Source organism: Anomaloglossus baeobatrachus, chromosome 1 (genome assembly GCF_048569485.1).
Source record: "Anomaloglossus baeobatrachus isolate aAnoBae1 chromosome 1, aAnoBae1.hap1, whole genome shotgun sequence".
Classification (NCBI taxonomy): Eukaryota; Metazoa; Chordata; class Amphibia; order Anura; family Aromobatidae; genus Anomaloglossus; species Anomaloglossus baeobatrachus.
Genome location: NC_134353.1, coordinates 116,483,974 through 116,496,591, shown reverse-complemented (window position 1 = coordinate 116,496,591; position 12,618 = coordinate 116,483,974). Strand labels below are relative to the sequence as shown.

Below are 12,618 nucleotides of genomic sequence, written 5' to 3'. Positions count from 1 at the left end.
AAAACAAGACTCATTTACTATATAACGAGAAAAATCAGCATGCCGCCAAGTACTTCTAAGAATAAGACCCTTCATTTATTAAGTTAATAGGCTGTAACGGTCTTAAAGCTGAGCAATCCTAAATAAATATAAACCTAAACCCTTGTGAATGTAAGGATTCTCTCTGCACTAATGAGATATAGGACAAACCAAGCTATAGGGCACTTACAGAGTTTGTAGTTTAAGAAGCTTATGTATCCAAGAGGATTAGTACAAATGCTTTAGTGTGGAACATCAAAAGTCATAGTTGTAGGAACCATTAAAATAACCATAAAAATTCCTATTATAGGGTTACAGTCAATGAATTGTGTTAGATGATGTACAGTGACAGGGGAGGAGATCTATGTCACAAAAGCTGTGCCAAAGCTTGTGTGCATCTCTCATAACCGTGGTTAATTCTTAGGATCATCAACAAGATTTGTAAAGTGTTATTTTCATTTTTGTCACTGTTTCAAAATTGCAAAGTAATATTTATTATATAAAATCATCTTCGTTTTAAAAAAGAAAGAGATTTTTAATTTTATTATATACTAATCATTGCCTAGAGAACCAGCCACTGCTGCACGACGGAAGCTTCAATACTTACAAGATTTTTTTTCTATAGAGCTCATACATGCTGATCTGAAATTGACCTGGCTCACTGAAGCTCACTGTTAAAGGGGTTGTTCACTACTTTGACATTGATGGCCTATCCTTAGGATAGGTCATCAACGTCTGATCGGCTGGGGTCCGACACCCCTCACCCCCGCCGATCAGCTGTTTTCTGGCCTGGCGGCGGCAGCAGGCGGCCGGAAATGCTCAGTTTCGGCGCTGCTCCACCTTCTGATAGCGGCCATGGCCGGGTACTGCACAACCGCCTCCCATTCTAATCAATCGGAGGTGGATGTGCAGTACCCGGCCGCAGCCGCTATCAGAAGACGGAACAGGTCTGGAACTGAGCATTTTCGGCCACCTGTGCCACTGCCGGGACCGAAAACAGCTGATTGGCAGGGGTGAGGGGTGTCAGAATCTGGCCGATCAGACATTGATGACCTAAGGATAGGCCATCAATGTCAAAGTAGTGGACAACCTCTTTAACACCTGATCCAGCCAGCTTCCATGCCATTACGTTTCTCCATTGCTGCATCGCTGTGCTGGGTGCGTTCAGTGCTCAACCCAGTTCGAGCTGCTTGCATTGTTTAAATGGCTCTCACTGGGGGTAGTATCAGCGTTTTCGAATGTAATGTTTACAAATTAAAACAAAAAAGAAAAGAAAGAAGGAAGGAATGCCCTCCCCCGGATGTGCTGTTTATGGCTGGCTGTATGTGGGCCGAGAGCCGAACTACCCAATCAGTGACTTCCAATGGAGTGCAGGTCAAGTCCGGGTCCAGAATTGAACTTTATCTAAAGTTCTGCTGAATTTGACAAACCCGAACTTCCACGGGTCCACTCATCTCTATTTGTAACGTCAGTGGGCAGCGGAGAGATTATGCTGCTGGTCCGAGCTTTCAATCCTCCAGGAGCGCACCACCCCCAGCAAGCAGAAAGTCGGGGGAGAAGTGCACTCCTGTTCAAGATGAGACAACCTCTTAAAAGTTTGTTTTGTCAATTTTGTAGGTTAGTAAAATAAACAGAAAATTAGTCAGCTATGTTGCTCGACCGGAGATCCGTGCAACTATGGAAGAATGGTGTAGCTATCTAGAAAAAGAAGAGATACAGATAGGTGTGGTTCCACATTAATCCATTAGTTTATTGGAGCTGCTTCAAGGGAATATTTTGTAGATCAGTCATTGGAAAACTGTTTCGCTAAAATGTGGCAGCTGTAGAAGGGTAAAACGGATTGTGGTGACCATTATATTGTGATATTCTGAAGGTAAAAGTGTGCCCACCAGGAGCCAACGAAACTTGACGTACTGCCAAGTGATATCACTACGAAGACTCGTAGATCTCCTGCTGCAGGTCATGTCCTTGCTCTGACAGTCAATGTCTGTGTGAATTGGGGGAATACACAAAGGACCATTGATGCCATTTTAACCAAATTAGTTTCCTCACCTTTCTAATGTGTTTTTAACTCTGTGAACCTCAAGGGAGATTCATCTGCAATAGACTAGGGATGTAATGCTTTACCTATTACCAGGACAGCGGTGGTCATCGGTTAATTATTAATCATATACCTGATTCATTGTATGATTCACACATATGGATACAAATAAAGTGCCACATACTAAAAAAGAGCTGTCATCACTAACATGTCTGTTTTTAGTAAATACTTGTATTCCTTATAAAATATTAGCTCTGGAAAATCTTTTCCTATAACAATCTAGTGTGGTTATTCCTCCTGGAAATGTATGAATGAATTGGCAGTTGAGTTATTGTTAATAGGGATGTCCCCGAGCAGACAGGTATTGTGCGCTCTGATTATAGAATGTCAGAATGTTTAGGGATTCACTACATTAAATGGGGAATGGTTTTAGAATGTTTAACTTGCTCATAAATTTCCCCGAAGAATAAACAGGCTCAATACAATAGACTGTTCAGGAGAAAATGCTCCAGAATGAATTAGGAGAGCTGACAGGCTTTCTGTAACATAATGCTGCTTGAACAAACTAATGAAATTTCAGCCAGATTTGTATGTACAAATGGGGTTTACACTTTAGGGAAGCAGTCAGTAAGATCAAATCTCCCCCCACCCCTTCGACTGAATATGATGGCATGAAGGTTTTTGAAATCTAATGCCATCCGAACCTTTATATCTTCTATTTGTTGCTACATTACAGACAAATTAGGGTTTTAATATTTAAATGAGATGGTAAGTGCTCTGGGTGGGACATAGCACTTCCTGTCCTTTGCTTCCCAAGGTTGTTTCCTTTCCTAGTACCAGGCTGTTTAGCTTGACTGAGACTCACTCTCTGATGCTGATTTCTGTCTAGGGTTTGATGTCACATGGACAGTGAGCTATTATTAAGCTTGTAGGCAAACAAGCCAGGGAGGCAGAGGTCTGAGAAGTGCTCTGTCACAACCAGCACACCTAACGCCTCAATTGCATTTTAATTAAGACACTGATTTCTCGGGAATGCAGCAACAGATAGAAGATGTAGAGACTTCAATAGATTTGGTTTTGAAATACCTGCATGCCCATATGTGTGGTTTGAAGGAAGAGGTGGGGAAGTGCTGACCGTCTAAAAATTTTGCTTACAATTATTATTGGGGTTTTCCATTTTCATAAAATCGCTGTCCCCAAGTTCAGTTTATTTAAAAAAAACCCTGCAAAATATACGATCCTACTCACCTTCCATAAGTTCCCTCAATGCGTGGCATGTTCTACTGATGCTGGCAACTGACTTTGGCATGAAAGCGGGGCAGCGCATGACATCACTGCCATGCTTTCCCAGTTACACGCCGACTTCAGCTGTCAGCTGATCCAAAATTACTATTTATTACTCCCCATGCCCGGGATTATGGGTGTGGGGAGCAGTAAATATTAATTTACTTTAATAGCGGGCACACGTGATCACCCCAGTCACTTCAGGAAGCTGGCGGCTGGGGTTATCAGTGTGTCCACTATTAAAGAAAATTAATATTCACTGCTCCCCTGTAATCCCACCCACCTCTAGGCAACGGCTTTAGTGTTGAGAGATGGGCAGGATTATATTCGTGGGGAGCAGTGAATATTCATCTACTTTAATAGCAGGCACACGTGTTCACTCCAGCCGCTGGCTTCCTGCAGCGGTGACCTTGCTCCTGCCACCTGTGACCCGTTCCACCACTGCCCCATCATCTCAAATGTTGGGGAGAAAATTGTGTCTTAAAGTCTGAAAAATATGGGAAACTGTCTAAAACTGCTTACCATGCACTTTGCTTACCATACACTATGTTTACCATGCACTACAGGTACATCTCAATAAATTAGAATATCATCAAAAAGTATATTTATTTAAGTAATTCAATACAAAAAGGGAAACGTATATATTATACACCATGTTCCAAATTATTATGCAAATTGGATTTAAGTGTCATAGCGATTATTTTTTTTTCTTCAATGAAATTCATTGATGGTATTGTGTCTCAGGGTTCTTTGGATCACTGAAATCAATCTCAGATACCTGTGATAATTAGTTTGCCTGTTGAGCCCAATAAAAGGAAAAATGGATATTCCACAATATTAAGCAGGCCACAGTTTTCAAGTAACATGGGAAAGAAAAAGTATCTTTCTGCTGTCGAAAAGCATCAAATAGTGCAATGCCTTGGACAAGGGATGAAAACATTAGATATTTCACAAAAACTTAAGCGTGATCATCGTACTGGGAAGAGATTTGTTGCTGATCCTGAGCACATACGTGTTCGTGCTGATAAAGGCAGAATGAGGAAGGTTTCTGCCAGGCAAGTCCATCCGATTAAGAGAGCAGCTGCTAAAAAGCCATTACAAACCAACAAACAAATATTTGAAGCTGCTGGTGCCTCTGGAGTCCCTCGAACCTCAAGGTGTAGGATCCTTCAAAGGCTTGCTGTGGTGCATAAACCTACTATTCGGCCCCCCCCCCCTAACCAGTGCTCACAAGCAGAAACGGTTGCAGTGGGCCCAGACATACATGAAGACTAATTTTCAAACAGTCTTGTTTACTGATGAGTGTCAAGCAACCTTGGATGGTCCATATGGATGGAGTAGTGGATGGTTGGTGGATGGCCACCATGTCCCAACAAGGCTGCAACATCATCAAGGAGGTGGAGCAGTCATGTTTTGGGACAGAATAATGGGGAGACATCTGGTAGGCCCCTTTAGGGTCCCTGAAAGTGTGAAAATGACCTCTGCAAAGTATATAGAGTTTCTGACTGACAACTTTCTTCCATGGTGCAAAAAGCAGAAAGGTGCCTTCAGAAGCAAAATCATCTTCATGCATGACAATGCACCATCTCATGCTGCAAAGAATAACTCTGTGTCATTGGCTGCTATGGGCATAAAAGGAGATAACCTCATGGTGTGGCCACCATCTTCCCCTGACCTCAACCCTATAGAGAACCTTTGGAGTATCATCAAGCAAAAGATCTATGAGGGTGGGAGACAGTTCACATCAAAACAGCAGCCCTGTGCGGCTATTCTGACATCATACAAAGAAATTCAAGCAGAAACTCTCCAAAAACTCACAAGTTCGATGGATGCAAGAATTGTGAAGATGATATCAAAGAAGGGCTCCTATGTTAACATGTAATTTGGCCTGTTTGGATGTTTTGGATTTAAATAACTTTTTATTTCAGTGAATGTGACCTCCTAATGCCGCAAATTCCATAAATGAGCATTTTCAGTTCTTTAAAACATGTAAAATATTTAGAAACTCAGCTGTGCCTAATAATTTGTGACAGTGCATTTTGAAGGTTTTTTTTTAATTTTGAAGATTGTACTGTTATCATTGGGAGGTTTATTCAATAAAATTCGGTGTCTACTGTATAGGGCAGGGGTGGGGAACCTTTTTTCTGTCGGGGGCCATTTGGAAATTTCTACCAACCTTCGGGGGCCGCACAAAATTATCAATGTTTAAATGACCCTGCTATATTGGGTGAAGCAATTAATTAACTGGGGGCATGGGGCTGGGGGCACAGACACCACACGCGGGGCTGGGGGCACAGACACCACACGCGGGGCTGGGGGCACAGACACCACACGCGGGGCTGGGGGCACAGACACCACACGCGGGGCTGGGGGCACAGACACCACACGCGGGGCTGGGGGCACAGACACCACACGCGGGGCTGGGGGCACAGACACCACACGCGGGGCTGGGGGCACAGACACCACACGCGGGGCTGGGGGCACAGACACCACACGCGGGGCTGGGGGCACAGACACCACTGTGGGGAGGCACAGACACCACTGTGGGGAGGCACAGACACCACTGTGGGGAGGCACAGACACCACTGTGGGGAGGCACAGACACCACTGTGTGGGAGGCACAGACATCACTGTGGGGAGGCACAGACATCACTGTGGGGAGGCACAGACATCACTGTGGGGAGGCACAGACATCACTGTGGGGAGGCACAGACATCACTGTGGGGAGGCACAGACATCACTGTGGGGGGCTGCACAGACATCACTGTGGGGGGCTGCACAGACATCACTGTGGGGGGCTGCACAGACATCACTGTGGGGGCTGCACAGACATCACTGTGGGGGGCTGCACAGACATCACTGTGGGGGGCTGCACAGACATCACTGTGGGGGGCTGCACAGACATCACTGTGGGGGGCTGCACAGACATCACTGTGGGGGGCTGCACAGACATCACTGTGGGGGGCTGCACAGACATCACTGTGGGGGGCTGCACAGACATCACTGTGGGGGCTGCACAGACATCACTGTGGGGGGGCTGCAGACATCACTGGGGGGGGGCTGCAGACATCACTGGGGGGGGCTGCAGACATCACTGGGGGGGCTGCACAGACATCACGGGGGGGGCTGCACAGACATCACGGGGGGGGCTGCACAGACATCACGGGGGGGGCTGCACAGACATCACTGGGGGGGGCTGCACAGACATCACGGGGGGGGGCTGCACAGACATCACGGGGGGGCTGCACAGACATCACGGGGGGGTGCACACAGGACTGGGGGGGTGCACACAGGACTGGGGGGGTGCACACAGGACTGGGGGGGTGCACACAGGACTGGGGGGGTGCACACAGGACTGGGGGGGTGCACACAGGACTGGGGGGTGCACACAGGACTGGGTGATGGGCTGCACATAGGATTGTGGGGGGGTGCACACAGGACATTGGGGGGCTGCACACAGGACTGGGGGAGGGGTGCACACAGGATTGGGGGGGTGCAAACAGGACTACTGGGTGATGGGCTGCACACAGGACATTGGGGGGCTGCACACAGGACTGGGGGAGGGGTGCACACAGGACATTGGGGGCCACACTGCGCTGAGAGTTTCATGCAACTCTGGGGGAGAAGGTTTACAGAACTGGTGTGGGGAGGCACAAAGCATTGGGCAGGGCACATAGCAGCAGAGGGTCGGCGCTGGACTCACAGCAGCATTGCACTCACATCACCGGAGTGCAGGAGCCGGACACACTGCATCAGAAGGAGAAGGCAGGCACTGATCTCCGGAGGGCAGGGGGCGGACACACAAGGCTAGAAACTGTGAGGCTGCTGTGGACCCGCCCACAATTGGCACTGGCCGACGGGAGAACACATTGCAGCACAAACAGCAATGTGTGGATTTAAAGGGCCGGCGGCAGCAAACTGCGGTGACAGCACGAGCACTGCCTCCCCCGGGAATCTGCCCGGGGGCCACATAAAAGGTCATGGCGGGCCGCATGCGGCCCGCGGGCCGGAGGTTCCCCACCCCTGGTATAGGGTGATGACTTTTATTAGACTGACTGTCATTTGCACCGATCATTTAGGAAAATCAGAGAAAAATATCTTTTGCATAATAATTTGGAACGTGGTGTATAGAGTCGTTACACACAGAGGGATCTATTTCAGGTGTTTATTTCTATTAATGTTGATGATTATGGCTTACAGCCAATGAAAATCCAAAAGTCATTATCTCAGAAAATTAGAATATTTTATATAAGACCAACTGAAAAAATGATTTTAAACTCAGAAATGTTAGCCTGCCAGCTAAACCAGCACTATTTCAGATTTTTTATTTTCTCCATCAGAGTACGTTACTGGGTAGCTAGTTGAGCGGACAACCTGCAGCTCATTGAAGAGACTCAACTTTGTATGGAGACTTAGGCGGGCTTTATATGCTGCGACATCGCTAGCAATTGCTAGTGATGTCGAGCGCGATAGCACCCGCCCCCGTCGTACATGCGATATCTTGTGCTTGCTGCCGTAGCGAACATTATCGCTACGGCAGCTTCACACGCACATACCTGGTCGGCGACGATGCTGTGACCGCCGAACAATCCCTCCTTCAAGGGGGAGGTGCGTTTGGCGTCACCGCGATGTCACTAAGCGGCCGGCCAATAGAAGCGGAGGGGCGGAGATGAGCGGGACATAACATCCCGCCCACCTTCTCCCTTCCGCATTGCCGGTGGACGCAGGTAAGGAGATATTTGTCGTTCCTGCAGTTTCACACACAGTGATGTGTGCTGCTGCAGGAACGGCAAACAACATCGTATATACAGCAGTAACGACATTATGGAAATAAACGACGTGACACAGATCAGTGTTTTTTTACGCTTTTGCGCTCGTTCATCGTCGCACCTAGGATTTACACATTGTGATGTCGCTACCGGCTCCGGATGTGCATCACTAACGATGTGACCCCGACAATATATCGGTAGCGATGTCGCAACGTGTAAAGCCCGCCTTACTTTCAAGACAATGCACCATGGTATTGTAAAGAATTACAAAGAAGTTTTGTTATTTTTTTTTTAGAGACAAAAAAAAATAATGGTGTCCATAAATTGCTTTTTTGCTTTTCCACACGACAAACATTCATTGATGCAGATCTCCTTTCCGTTTTCACACTGTGTTTGAGGTTACGTGACTTGTAGTAATCAATGTCTTTTCTTGTGTCACATGTAATTTCTATCTTACACAGCAATCATTATTCACAAATTGCTGCATTGGTTGGAAATTAGATTAGTGATTTCATGGTAGACCTTTTGACTAGGCTGCCACGATTGATTAGGATCACGTAAAAAGCCATTAGTTTGGCATCCTTGGTTACATAAATTAATCAGCATCCACACTGGAAAGTACGGAAGATTTTCCTAGAGATTGACATGGAATGAATGAAATTCAGTCTACTCCATTCATGTGATTACCTGCTGGATGGAGAAATAACCCTGCCGCTTTCTGTTTGTGTCCCCCACTTGTTGATTAATTACATTTCACCTGATCTCTGGATGTCCGTTAAAGTTATTCTACTACCAGGGCTGTATATATTATTAGACGGCCACAGATGACAATATTAAAATTTTACGCAGAACTAGTAATTTGATTCAGAAGTCAATAAAATTGTTATCCAACATAGGAATAAAATAAAGAAATCTAAGCAATTACCTTAATACAGATAAATCCACAAAAGTTGGTCAAAGCCGCTGACGCCTGTTAATCACGTTCTCTAATGAAGACAGGATTTTTTGTGGGTGTAATGCCCAAATATAAACTATGGATAAGAGTGGTGCGGTTTCTGGAAAGAAACATGTGCCATATAGAAAAACAGGTTATTATTGGTTTATTAGTGAACATTTTTGAATTTTCATATTGATTTCTATGAATATTTATATATTTGTGTCATTTATATTATATGAATTAGGTATGGTTTACGATATGATAAAAAATCTAATGCTGTTCAAATTGATTATACGAGTATGTGTCATACGGCTTATATTTGCATGGAAGATATTAAAGGGAAACTCACCTGATTCATGCCGCTCAGACCATAAACAGGATGAATTAAGGTCGGGCTGCAAGTCAGTAGAGATGAGTGAATCCGTGGAGGTTTGGCTTGATGGCTGCAGTTGAACCCAACCTCCACTGGTTTGAACTTGACCCAAACCTCAATGGAAGTCACTAATTGGCAGTTCAAGTCTCCGCCCACATACTGCCAGCCATAAGCACCATACATCTGGGCAAGGGTGGATGAAGTTTTTCCTTTTTTGGTGCACACTACATCTGAGGCGTGTAAAACAGGCCGTGTAAAACGGGCTGGATCCAGCGGTGGCCGTGAGTTACCTGACTGACAGCAGCTGATCGCGCTACTCACCTCATTTGTTGCGTGGAGGTGACAGGAGCGGCGGTTTCTTCTGCTGCTCCAGTCACCTGCATGCAGCAGAGCTGGATGCGACGCTGGAGGTCCGTGGATTACGCCGGACATGGAGGGCTTTGTCGGGGTTAATAAATTGGTGATGAGGAACTTTGTTAGTGTTTTTTATTTCTAATAAAGGATTTTTTGGGTGTGTGTGTTTTTTAACTGTAATTTACAGATTAATCATGGAAGGTATCTCGGGGAGACGCCTGACATGATTCTTGATTTAGTGACAGCTATGGGCTGCCATTAACTCCTTATTACCCCGATTTGCAAACGCACCAGGGCAAATCGGGAAGAGCCGGGTACAGTCCCAGAACTATAATGTATGCGGCAATTCTGGGCGGCTGCTGACTGATATTGTTAGGCCGGGGGGGCTCCCCATAACGTGGGGCTCCCCATCCTGAGAATACCAGCCTTCAGCCATATGGCTTTATCTGGCTGGTATTAAAATAGGCAGGGGACCGCACGCCGGTTTTTTTAATTATTTATTTATTTATTTTACTGCACAGTATAGACACGCCCACCGGCGGCTGTGATTGTTTGCAGTGACACAGCTGTCACTCAGCGTGGTGGGCGTGGGTGACTGCAACCAATCACAGGCGCCTGTGTGCGGGTAAAGCAGGGAATACGAGATTGATTAATGAGCGGCCGGCTTTTTCAAAATAGTAAAAGTCGCCGGAGCTTTTATAACAGCAGTGCACCGCCGCGCCGGAGATCGGGGAACGGTAAGTATGAGAGAGGGGGGGAACTGACCGTCAGACAGCGAGAGGGACAGATAAGACAGAGAGACCGACCGACAGACATAGAGAGAGACCGACCGACCGACGGACTGAGGGAGAGAACGAAACAAAAAGAAAAAAGACCGACATCACATGAAAAAAGCACAAAACGTACAGGGAACAAACAGAGATGCATCCGTGTCACTCGGACGTGCGCACAGACCCGTTGACTTTCATTGGGTCCGTGCTGCGTGTTGCGTGCTGAAAACGGACATGCTTCCGTGCAAAACAGAGACACAAACGTAGCACGCACACGTACCCACGGAATGAAAAACGCACATGTGTTTGAACATTAAATAACATTGGTGCACGTTTGGCCGTGTCTCCGGTATATACGGAAACGGACCAAACACGCACGTTTTCTACGGATGTGTGTTGCAGGCCTGATCATGATGTTGTTACCCCCATGCGAGCTGTTTAAACACTGCAAGCGGGTCGTACTGGGCTGAGCAATGAGTGTACCCAAGCACAGTGATGCCCGCGCGAGTGTTCAGCATACATAAAACATTCGAACTTTGTTGTTTTTTGTTTTTTTTTCAAAGTCGGTGTTTGGTTTGGAAAACAAACACCGAACATTGGGTTCAGTCATCTCTACAATTCAGATATGTTTTTCTCTGAAATACTCTGACGCTTCAGAGAAAAAAATGAATTTCTGGCCAGGGACCATAGCTAGAGATGAGAATAATCCGGCTCCTCTTCTGATTGTTTTCTTCCCCCCCCAGCGCTTCTTGAGGTCATTGACAGGTATCTTGATAAGAGAGAGACCTAGCAATCACCGTGGTAGAAGTGCCGGACTAGACTCGTCTCTTTCTGCCTATAGTTCCTGGTCGGATCTTCTAACTGTAAATGCACTGACATGCCGGATGGTTTCAGAGAAGAACATAATTGGCTACAATGCTCCAGCCAGACTCTGATTCATACTGCCGGCGGTTTGAGCACCTGACAATGTTTTTTAATGGCATCATTCAGTGACGTGTCATTTTTGCCCTGTTATGTCTAATGTACGTTCACTTTTGTTTGCAGGATTCAAGTCATGTAGAGGCAGCCATGAGCTAAATCTGACATTGCTTACCATCAGCAATATAGCCGCCAGAAGGTAAGTAGCTGGTTCTGACTATTCTCAGTTTTGAAGAAAATTTACAGTCTTCCATCAGCTTAAAAAAGTGTTGTGGACTAAGCAAGTTACCATCTTTCACTGGGTAGCTGATCACTGTTAGATCATTGTGGGTCCCACCATTGAGTCCACCACCAATTAAGACAAAACAAAGGCTAGGAGGATTTGAATGAATGGACAGAGTGTATTCCCTTTTAAGTCTATGGCTGTGACGAACAAGGTAGAGTGCAGCATAGTGCTCAGCTATCTTCATTTCTCCCAGGATTCAGATATGGACAGGCAGGCCATATGTGCATCATGCAGCTCCATGCAACCACTTATAGCCTTACACAAAACATGGCAAAGGGCTCATGAAAAAAGCATTGGTGATGCGCCGATAGACTTAAAAGTGTATTGTCCCTCTTTAGTATTCCCCGCCTGCTGCCACCTCAATCCTTGATTGACAGTTCCACCCCTGCTATGTCAACTGTCTGTCAATGCACACTCCATTACCCCCCCCACACAATACAATGCACCACACACACACACACACACACAATGCACCCTCCATTACTCCTCCCCCCACAAACACACACAATACAATGCACCCTCCATTACCTCTCCCCCCACACACACAAGCACACACACACACACACACACACACTACAATGCAGCCCCCATCACCCCCTACACACACACACACACACACAAATACAATGCACCCCCATTACCCCTCTACACACACACACACACATACATACACACAGACAATACAATGTACCCCCCATCACACCCTACACACACACACATACAAATACAATGCACCCACCCATTACCCCTCTACACACACACACACACACACTACAATGCACCCTCCATTACCCCTCCACACACACACACACACACACACACACACACACACACTACAATGCACCCCCCATTACCCCTCCGCCCACAC

The 12,618-nt window shown here is 46.3% G+C and overlaps 1 protein-coding gene across 9 annotated transcripts in view; it reads left to right on the top strand.

Moving 5' to 3' along the window:
* Positions 1-12,618, top strand: part of APBB2 (amyloid beta precursor protein binding family B member 2) — a 556,523-nt gene that overhangs the window by 95,700 nt on the left and 448,205 nt on the right. For all 9 annotated transcript variants that reach the window (XM_075346992.1, XM_075346989.1, XM_075346988.1 and 6 more), the window contains one exon: positions 11,591-11,663. The gene's annotated coding sequence lies outside the window, so the exon portion shown is untranslated. The remainder of the gene's footprint in view (positions 1-11,590; positions 11,664-12,618) is intronic.